This window comes from Protopterus annectens, chromosome 16.part0 (assembly GCF_019279795.1).
Source record: "Protopterus annectens isolate FY-2018-M chromosome 16.part0, PAN1.0, whole genome shotgun sequence".
NCBI classification, from domain to species: Eukaryota; Metazoa; Chordata; order Ceratodontiformes; family Protopteridae; genus Protopterus; species Protopterus annectens.
This window is the reverse complement of record NC_056750.1, coordinates 879,709,209-879,720,121: the sequence shown is the minus strand read 5'-3', so window position 1 is coordinate 879,720,121 and position 10,913 is coordinate 879,709,209.

The window sequence follows — 10,913 nt, the reverse complement described above, 5'->3', positions numbered from 1 at the left end:
GTTGTTTTCATGCCAGCATGCCAATTTCACAACCACGAAAATCTGGTTGCGATAATACATAAGTACCGAAAAATGATTTAGGAGTGTAGTTAGTGGTGTGGGTGTTTTAGGTGGGAGCATGTGAAGAACATTCCCATTTGGAGGTGAGATGGGAGTGAAGCATGGATTTGTAGTTGTTATGGTTTGGTATGTTACGTAGTGGTGTGGGGAGAGCGTTCCACAGTTTGGCTATGGTGTGGGATAGCAATAGTTGACCAGGTGGGTGTAGGGGTTTGTGTACATGTAGGAGGTTTTGGCCTTTGGATCTCAGGGTGTGTCCAGGTGTGTAGGGTGTTAGAGATTTGGAAAGAGAGGAGCATTCTGTTGGTTTAAAGATGAGTTTGTGGGCTGTTGTAAGTTGTAGGTATTTTAGGTGGTTGTGGAGTTCAAGCCAGTTCAGGGTGTGAAGGGAGTGGCAGTGATGGGAGTTCTTAGAATTGGTTGCAAATTTGCGGATTTTATTGTAACAAGCTTCGAGTTTGGAATGGAAGCCAAGTTGTAGGTTGGAGAATAGGGAAGCACTATACAAGAGAGAGGGGAGAATGAAGGTTGATGCAAGGGTTTGACAGGAGGAGGGAGTTAGGAAGCAGTTATGTCTGTAGAGGAGACCAATTTTCTGGTTGCTTTTTTTTGATTGCAGAGAGGATGTGGGAATCGAATTTTAGGTTTTCATCAATAGTAATGCCAAGTACCTTGGTACTAGGTACGATTTCTAGAGGGGAGTTATTGTGACTTTTTATGTTAAATTGGTCCTTTTTGAATTGTGAGGTTTTGATAGGAGTGAAAATCATTGGTTTTGTTTTGCTGGCACTTAGGGCTAGGTGATGAGACTGCATCCATGATTCTGTTTTGGAGAAGGCTATTCGGGTATTAAGTAGACGTTTGGAGGGGCAGGAGGCTGAGCAGATGATGGTGGAGTCATCAGCATATTGGATGACTGAGGCGTCAGGGATGGAGTGGTGGGAATTGTTGATGAATAAGTTAAAGAGGAGTGGGCCCAGTACTTATCCTTGAGGAACTCCAGTGGGTGTAGGTTAGAAAGGGGAGGTTGATTCTTTCCATTGTACAGCCTGTTGGCACTTAGAAAGGTAGCTGGAGAACCAGGCTAAGGTTGAGGGAGATAGGTGCAAGTGTGAGAGCTGGGAGAGGAGTAGGGAATGGGAGATTGTGTCGAATGCCTTTGAGAAGTCAAGAAATAGAGAAGATACGTATTTGCCATTGTCATGTGCTTGGTTGATTGTTTCAAGAAAGGAGAGGAGGGCTGTCATGGTGCTGTGGCCGGGGCGGAAGCCATGCTGGGTGGGAGAGAGGAGTTTGTGCTGGGTTAGGTAGGGCATTAGCTGAGAGTGGATGGTTTTCTTGAGAATTTTTGAGAGAGGAGAGAGTATAGCTATGGGTCTGAAATTGGTAGTGTCTGTGTTCTTACCACCTTTGTGGAGAGGGATTATGAAAGCATGACGCCAGATGGTAGGTACATAGGAATCCTGAATGGATCTATTTATGAGAATGGATATGGGTTTTGAATGAGAATGGATATATGTTCATAGTTACTGGCATAGTAGGTTTAGATTTTTATGCCAGTATATGCTTACTGTTAGATTACTACTGTTACAGTATACCATTTTATAATTTCACTTTCCAGTAGCTTTAACTCTCCCTATTTGTACATTTCATTAAAGATTTCAGTAAAGAATTAATCTCTGGTTTGGCACCTATGTCTTCAATGGACACAGATAACCTGTAAATGGTACATCTCCCAAACCTCTGCTTATACTTTCAAGGGTATCAGAACTTGCCAGAGATTTGGGATGCATGGCTAGGCTTAAAAAGGCTCTTGTGATCGTTAGGCTAGCAAACACCTATGAACCTATGAACCTATGAACCTATGAACCTATGAACCTATGGTTAAAAGAATATGTCTAATGATTACAATATATGAACCTATGAACATGTCTAATGATTACAATATCCTATCTATTGAGATAGAGATACAATTATGAAATAGAAGGACATGAAAACAGAATGCAGATCAATGTGAAACAACAACACCCATATAGTTACAACAGTTTGGGAGCAAATAGGCTAATAAAAAGCAATCCAAGCATACCACAAAAGTCTTCTGTCAACACCATGGGAACTGAAGAGGAAGGCAAATGTGGGTATGTTGTATTTTCAGAATGACAGACATGAAAAAATGAAGCAATACTGAATCCATTAATTTAAATAAGCCCTAACTTAGGAATGTGATATATTTTTGAAATATTAAAATCCCTCAGTGACTGGAGAAATTACATCAAAAGTACTGATTTCATAAACTTCACACATACTGGGTTTATGTTCAGCCATCAAAATGAAAATTCAGTTGAATGGCTAAACATTGAACCATATGCATTGAACATTCACTTAGCAAATGTTCATTTCAGTGAATGAGTGAGACACGGAAAGTAACTAGTTGTCCAACGTTTCCCCATCTAGACTCTTCGCCACTATCTTAGAGTTGGTATATATATATATATATATATATATATATATATATATATATATATATATATATATATATATATATATAGTTAGGGGAGATGTGAAGGGTACAGCCCCCTGCCTGGGTGGGTTTGAAATACTTCATTGTGTGAGACAGGGAAGTGTTGGACAACTAGTTACTTCCCCCGTTTGACTCGTTTACTGAAATGAACGTTTGGTAAGTGAACTTTCAATGCTTTGGTTACAATGTTTACCCATTCATCAGTATGCCCAGTTAGTCATAAGCACTCAAATGATACCAGAATGAAGCAGTGCCCCCAAACATGTCTTTAGTAGTTTGTCCATGAGCACTCACACGACACAAAATTAATCATTTCCTCCAAACTATCCCTTCATTAGTTTGCCATGTATATGCAAAAAAGCACTCAAATGACACCAAAATTAACTATATATATATATGGGTATACTTCACATCACCTAAAACCAATTTGACTGACTTTCATTTCACCAAGACCAAATCACCTAATTTTCAAAATACTGAAAGCTCATTTCACTGAATCTTATTTCACTGAATTGGGTAGTATAGGTGAATCAGGTAGTACACAGTAGTATGGAATGGAGATTGCAGTAAGGTGGGGATCAGGAAATTTACCCTTACCCCACTGTAGTGTGATCTTGGAGTTGGTATATGTAATTAGGGGGTGTGAAGCCTCCCACATGTATTGTATCAGGTATATGTGCTTGTCAGATTTGGTTCGATGCTCAGTGGTTCGAGCATGTCATCCTTCGATGTTCTGTTGTTTTCTTGTTTCTGGCTCAATGTTTTGTAATTCGATATTGTGGCATTTCAATGGTTTGATTTAGACCCATATATGATGTATAATTTATTTTTTCAGAAAAAAAATTGTGCAACATAGCATTTACACAAGCTTGTTAATAATGAATGTGCAATAAGGTGGCAAGAGTAGACAGATGATCTTGACCATAGCAATTTACATTTATTTCCAAAAGCTTAAAGCGGAAAACTCATTTCACTGCATCTCATTTCACTTAATTGTAAACCATAGACATGATGTGGGTTTCCATTCACCTGTGACTTGTTTGTGATAAAAAGAATTTCTGTAACTTACAGTGCTGACTGTCAGAATACCAATAGTCATGTAGAAAGTAGTGTTGTGGTGTTTCTAAATGTGGGTTTGTCTTTTTACATTTTTATGGGCAGTATCTAAAGTAATTTGGTGGATATTTTGTGTGTTCCCAGCAGTATTGGCAGCGTGTAGAGTACTGTAAGGCAAGTAAAAGGTATATGCCCTTTTCCCCACTGTAATGCGATCTTGGAGTTAGTATATATAGTTAGGGAGGGTGTGGGCAGTACAGGTGTGTGGGGTGTAGCCCCCCCCCCACTTAGTTTGGTTTTATATTTTCCGGTTTCTGTTAAAAGGGTAAGTAAGTAGTTTTTATCTTCTGGAAAGAGGTAGTTATTAGTGTTGTGAGTATGTTTGTTTATGGTTTAATGTTTAGTCTTTTGAAATTAAGCATTGTAAGCTTTTGGTGAAATGAGATTCAGTCAAATGAGTTTTCAGTATTTTGGCAAATTAGGTGATTTGGTCTCGGTGAAATGAAAGTCAGTCAAATGGGTTTTAGGTGTTGTGAAATAGACCCATACATATATATATATATATATATATATATATATATATGTTTTATTTTATTTTACATTGATGAATTGTGCCCTGGACAAGGCAGCACCCAGCATGATTGCCCCATTCACCCCACCCTAGGTACACTACTGGAAGGAGACTTACTAATAATGTACTTCCTATGCAGGTATGTAGGCAGGATTTCTCAGGAGTGGGATACTCTGTGTCTGCATTGGGAGGAAGAAGACATTACTAATGCTGTACCACCTGTGTCAGTATGTGGACAGGATTTCCCTAGACTGCGATACTGTGTACCTGCATGGGGTGAGAGGAGACATTACTAATGCTGTACCACCTGTGTCAGTATGTGGACAGGATTTCCCTAGACTGCGATACTGTGTACCTGCATGGGGTGAGAGGAGACATTACTAATGCTGTACCACCTGTGTCAGTATGTGGACAGGATTTCCCTAGACTGCGATACTGTGTACCTGCATGGGGTGAGAGGAGACATTACTAATGCTGTACCACCTGTGTCAGTATGTGGACAGGATTTCCCTAGACTGCGATACTGTGTACCTGCATGGGGTGAGAGGAGACATTACTAATGCTGTACCACCTGTGTCAGTATGTGGACAGGATTTCCTAGACTGCGATACTGTGTACCTGCATGGGGTGAGAGGAGACATTACTAATGCTGTACCACCTGTGTCAGTATGTGGACAGGATTTCCCTAGACTGCGATACTGTGTACCTGCATGGGGTGAGAGGAGACATTACTAATGCTGTACCACCTGTGTCAGTATGTGGACAGGATTTCCCTTGACTGCGATACTGTGTACCTGCATGGGGTGAGAGGAGACATTACTAATGCTGTACCACCTGTGTCAGTATGTGGACAGGATTTCCCTAGACTGTGATACTGTGTACCTGCATGGGGTGAGAAGAGACATTACTAATGCTGTACCACCTGTGTCAGTATGTGGACAGGATTTCCCTAGACTGCGATACTGTGTACCTGCATGGGGTGAGAGGAGACATTACTAATGCTGTACCACCTGTGTCAGTATGTGGACAGGATTTCCCTAGACTGCGATACTGTGTACCTGCATGGGGTGAGAGGAGACATTACTAATGCTGTACCACCTGTGTCAGTATGTGGACAGGATTTCCTAGACTGCGATACTGTGTACCTGCATGGGGTGAGAGGAGACATTACTAATGCTGTACCACCTGTGTCAGTATGTGGACAGGATTTCCCTAGACTGCGATACTGTGTACCTGCATGGGGTGAGAGGAGACATTACTAATGCTGTACCACCTGTGTCAGTATGTGGACAGGATTTCCTAGACTGCGATACTGTGTACCTGCATGGGGTGAGAGGAGACATTACTAATGCTGTACCACCTGTGTCAGTATGTGGACAGGATTTCCCTAGACTGCGATACTGTGTACCTGCATGGGGTGAGAGGAGACATTACTAATGCTGTACCACCTATGTCAGTATGTGGACAGGATTTCCCTAGACTGCGATACTGTGTACCTGCATGGGGTGAGAGGAGACATTACTAATGCTGTACCACCTGTGTCAGTATGTGGACAGGATTTCCTAGACTGCGATACTGTGTACCTGCATGGGGTGAGAGGAGACATTACTAATGCTGTACCACCTGTGTCAGTATGTGGACAGGATTTCCCTAGACTGCGATACTGTGTACCTGCATGGGGTGAGAGGAGACATTACTAATGCTGTACCACCTGTGTCAGTATGTGGACAGGATTTCCCTAGACTGCGATACTGTGTACCTGCATGGGGTGAGAGGAGACATTACTAATGCTGTACCACCTGTGTCAGTATGTGGACAGGATTTCCTAGACTGCGATACTGTGTACCTGCATGGGGTGAGAGGAGACATTACTAATGCTGTACCACCTGTGTCAGTATGTGGACAGGATTTCCCTAGACTGTGATACTGTGTACCTGCATGGGGTGAGAGGAGACATTACTAATGCTGTACCACCTGTGTCAGTATGTGGACAGGATTTCCCTAGACTGCGATACTGTGTACCTGCATGGGGTGAGAGGAGACATTACTAATGCTGTACCACCTGTGTCAGTATGTGGACAGGATTTCCCTAGACTGCGATACTGTGTACCTACATGGGGTGAGAGGAGACATTACTAATGCTGTACCACCTGTGTCAGTATGTGGACAGGATTTCCCTAGACTGCGATACTGTGTACCTGCATGGGGTGAGAGGAGACATTACTAATGCTGTACCACCTGTGTCAGTATGTGGACAGGATTTCCCTAGACTGCGATACTGTGTACCTGCATGGGGTGAGAGGAGACATTACTAATGCTGTACCACCTGTGTCAGTATGTGGACAGGATTTCCCTAGACTGCGATACTGTGTACCTGCATGGGGTGAGAGGAGACATTACTAATGCTGTACCACCTGTGTCAGTATGTGGACAGGATTTCCCTAGACTGCGATACTGTGTACCTGCATGGGGTGAGAGGAGACATTACTAATGCTGTACCACCTGTGTCAGTATGTGGACAGGATTTCCTAGACTGCGATACTGTGTACCTGCATGGGGTGAGAGGAGACATTACTAATGCTGTACCACCTGTGTCAGTATGTGGACAGGATTTCCCTAGACTGCGATACTGTGTACCTACATGGGGTGAGAGGAGACATTACTAATGCTGTACTATCTTTGTAGGTATGTGGACAAGATTTCTCAAGAGTGAGTTAGTGAGTATCTGCATAAGGTGGTGGGTGACATTACTAATATTGTACCCTATGTATGTATGTGGAAAAGATTTCTCAAGAGTGGAATGTGTGTCTGCATCTTCTGTACTTCCTATGTTGATATGTGGATAGGATTTTCCACGAGTCGGATATCATGTGCTGCATGGAATGTCAGGAGACATTACTAACACTGTACTGCCCATGTAGATATGTGGACAGGATTTCCAGGGAATGACAGGCAACATTTAGAGAAGTAGATCTGTGGCAGGATCCTTCAGCTGACCCTAGGGGAAGAGGACTGGTAAACACAGAAAATGGGACAATGTCCATCACTGATATGACGACCTCAGACAACATCAGCAATATAACGATGCGAATGATGTGAAGTTTATGGATGAAGTTAGAAGTCTGACTGACGTTCATAGAGAGGGGATACAATGCTAACAGGTTAACAAGAATTTCTGATGGGGTTATTAAAGATAGGTTTAGTAAATGTGCCCCATTTTGAAATCTGGAATTGTTGCAGAAAGTGGGACTGATAACATGTTGGATAAAGTCCTAGCCTACTAGTTCCTATGAGTCTGGAAGGTAGCAATGCAAGAAATATTATTTCTACCAATTATAAAGTTATTTTGGGCAATGATGAATTGTTCCGAGTTGTTGGACATGGCCACAAGTTTATTTTTAAGAAGACTCGGAATCTAAAATATTTATTAGAACATTTACAATGGTTGGGACTTTTCCTTGTCAGGCTTGCAGGTATTGTAGGTTCATCAGTTTGACTAGTTCATATTTTTTGAGCATATTAATTTTGTTTACAGCTAAGGGTAGTCAATTGTAGGACAGAGGGTTTGGTTTATTTGGCAGGCTGTGTTAGCTGTAACAGTTTCTATGTGGGAAAAACTGCTAGGAAATTGGCATGTAGGATTGCTGAACATGTACCAGCCATTAAGAATAAAGATCATAATAATGCATTAGCTAGGCACAGATTGATTAGTAGTAATTTTTGAAAGTTCAGTTTTTTGTGTTGGAAAAAGTGGATTGCAGAATGTTTGTCAATGATTTTAATCATTATCTTGAGTTTATAGAGCTCAAGTGGCAAGTATTTTTATGTGCCGATGTGTCACCTGGGCTTAATGAAACTATTTAATTGAAAGGTTATTTAAGGTTTAGATGCATTTAGTTTAATATATGTTTGTTGATTAAAATAATGTGTTATGTGTTTATATTCATGTACTGAAAATTGTGATGGTTTATTACAACTTTTGTTTATAGGGAGATTTTATTTTATTGGTTAATTGTTTTTGTGATGTCATGGTCTTATTACTTTATAAGGGATGTTTTTAATTTGTATGTCATTCTGATGAAGTTCTAAATGTTAATAGAATGAAAGAGCTTAATTTATTCTTGTCTTGCTGTGTGATTATTTCAGCCTCCGATTTCTTAGTTTTTACATTACTAATGCTGTACAACCTTTGTAGGTATATGGACAAGATTTCTCAAGAGTGGGTTACTGTGTATCTGCATAAGGTGGTGGGTGACATTACTAATGTTGCACCCTATGTATGTATGTGGAAAAGATTTCTCAAGAGTGGAATGTGTGTCCGCATCTTCTGTACTTCGTATGTTGGTATGTGGATAGGATTTTCCACGAGTCGGATATCATGTGCTGCATGGGATGTCAGGAGACATTACCAACACTGTACTGCCCATGTAGATATGTGGACAGGATTTCCAGGGAATGACAGGAAACATTTAGAGAAGTAGATCTGTGGAAGGATCTTTCAGCGGACCCTAGGGGAAGAGGTCTGGTAAACACAGAACAGGGGACAATGTCTATCACTGATATGATGACCTCAGGCAACACCATCCACATAATAAAAAAGGCAGAAGAAAACAGTTCAGTCTCACTGCCCCCTGGATGTCATTATGTAATTGTGTTTCTTTCATAGATTCCATTTAATCCTGAGTGTTACTTTCTGTCATTAGATTATTATAAGTCACACAAGCCTTTCTCTCCTGGTGAATTAACGTTGCCCCAGACTGTTTATATGAATAACATTTCTGCTGTGCATTATGCAGTACTCAGCATAACATTTTATGGACATTTTATAGATAGGCCACAACTGTATATGTAGAAGCCACAGTAGTAATGTCAGCGAGATACAGCCAATGGGTGTATTCCATAGTGTGGCTACAGTGATGTGTTCATCAACATTTCATTGCAGCAAAGCTTGCTTCATTAGCATAGAGGTATAAAGCAACGACCATGTCTGAAGTGACCCGAGGCATCTGCTGCAGTTAGTATGGGAAGGGTGGGTATGCCTCTCCGTGGGGAAAAGGGGCAGAGTGGGGAATATCCCTCATCACAATGCCTCATAGGAGTGGTAGTGATGCAAAGGATGGCCAAAGAAGGGGCATTCAGCCACCACCACCAAGTTATGAATGCGGTTGCCCACAATACTAGTGTATGGGAGGCTGCATTCATATGGTGAGGGCACAGTGGCTCCTAGAGTGACTGTGAGGTAACTTGCCCCATGTACAGGGGAGGAGCTGGGGCCATACCTGCTGGGATGCTGTTAAAGTTACAAACCACCAATAACACTACTTGTATGACAGCCCCCAATATCCAGCTCTTGCCCTTACAGGAGAACACCTGAAATGGGGAACAAAATGGTCTGGTTGACAGGGGGATATTTTCATTACTGTTAATTCACAACATTGGAAATGAACTGTGATTTCTGCTCCTTGGTGCTTACAGGCATGATTTCCTGTTATCTTGACAAACGGATAACTATCTGCAATTTGATATGCCACTTCCTGTGACATTTCACAACATTCTGCAATGCGGATTGAATTATTTATGTTCTCAGTGAGATTACTGCCATGCAGGTTTCCCTGCAGCAATATATCATTGTGAATGGACCTTCTGTAGTTGTTCCCCACTACAATGCATTTGATGCCAGGAGAAATACTCCTGGGAAATTTATCACATGCATGCAAAGATATATGTTTCCTACTCTTGCTGAGAAAATCTTACATTCAGTATATGTAAGTATACTGTCACGCAGTCTCCACATTCTGACATTCCTGGACTTGGCAGTGTGAGTCTTGATATTTCAAATGGTTACACATGCATGCACACACCCACCCACACGCACACAGGCATGCACGCACGCACACATCTCTCTCTCTCTGTCTCTCTCTCTGTATATGTATATATATATATATATATATATATATATATATATATCTACACACACACACACACACACACACACACACACACACACACACACACACACACACACACACACACACACACAATTGATTTAGCCAACACTTATTTGGGCATTGCAAGTGAACTGCTACAAATTCTGAGAGAAAGGCCTTTTGGGCGAGCACTATCTGTTTTTTTTTTTTTACAAAGGTAAGTGGTGGGTCTGGGAGCTTGTGTATACGAGTGTGTGTTTTAGGGTTAGGTAAGGGGATAGATTCAGTGTATGTGTGCTGGGTGTATATGTAGTGTGGGTATGTGCATGGTGAGTGTCCAAGCATGTCATGCATGGTGCTAAGGTAAGCCGTATGTTAGTGTTAGGAGCAGGGACATGGTTATGGCTAGCATGCATAACTAATGTGGGGCAGGGGTCTCCTTAGTAATGCGTTCTCACATGTGGCATTTCCTGTGCTAGTCTTTTCCGCATCAGCTCCTCCTTCACTCTTTTATTGTCCCAAGAACCTGGAATCCCAACTAAAATAAGGGAGACATCTTCCTTAAACTGTGATACTAAGACCCAGGTTCTATCTTATTGCTGAATCAAAATCTATCTGTTACTGACTTACTGTAGCATTAAACAAATTAATCTCCTGGAAGTTACATTTTTACTTATTGCTAAGACACAACTTGGTGCTAGAATTGCTAAGTGATGGGGATGCTTTCTGTCTGTCGACTTTCACTGCATATTTTGTATTATGATGCTTCACGTATGAA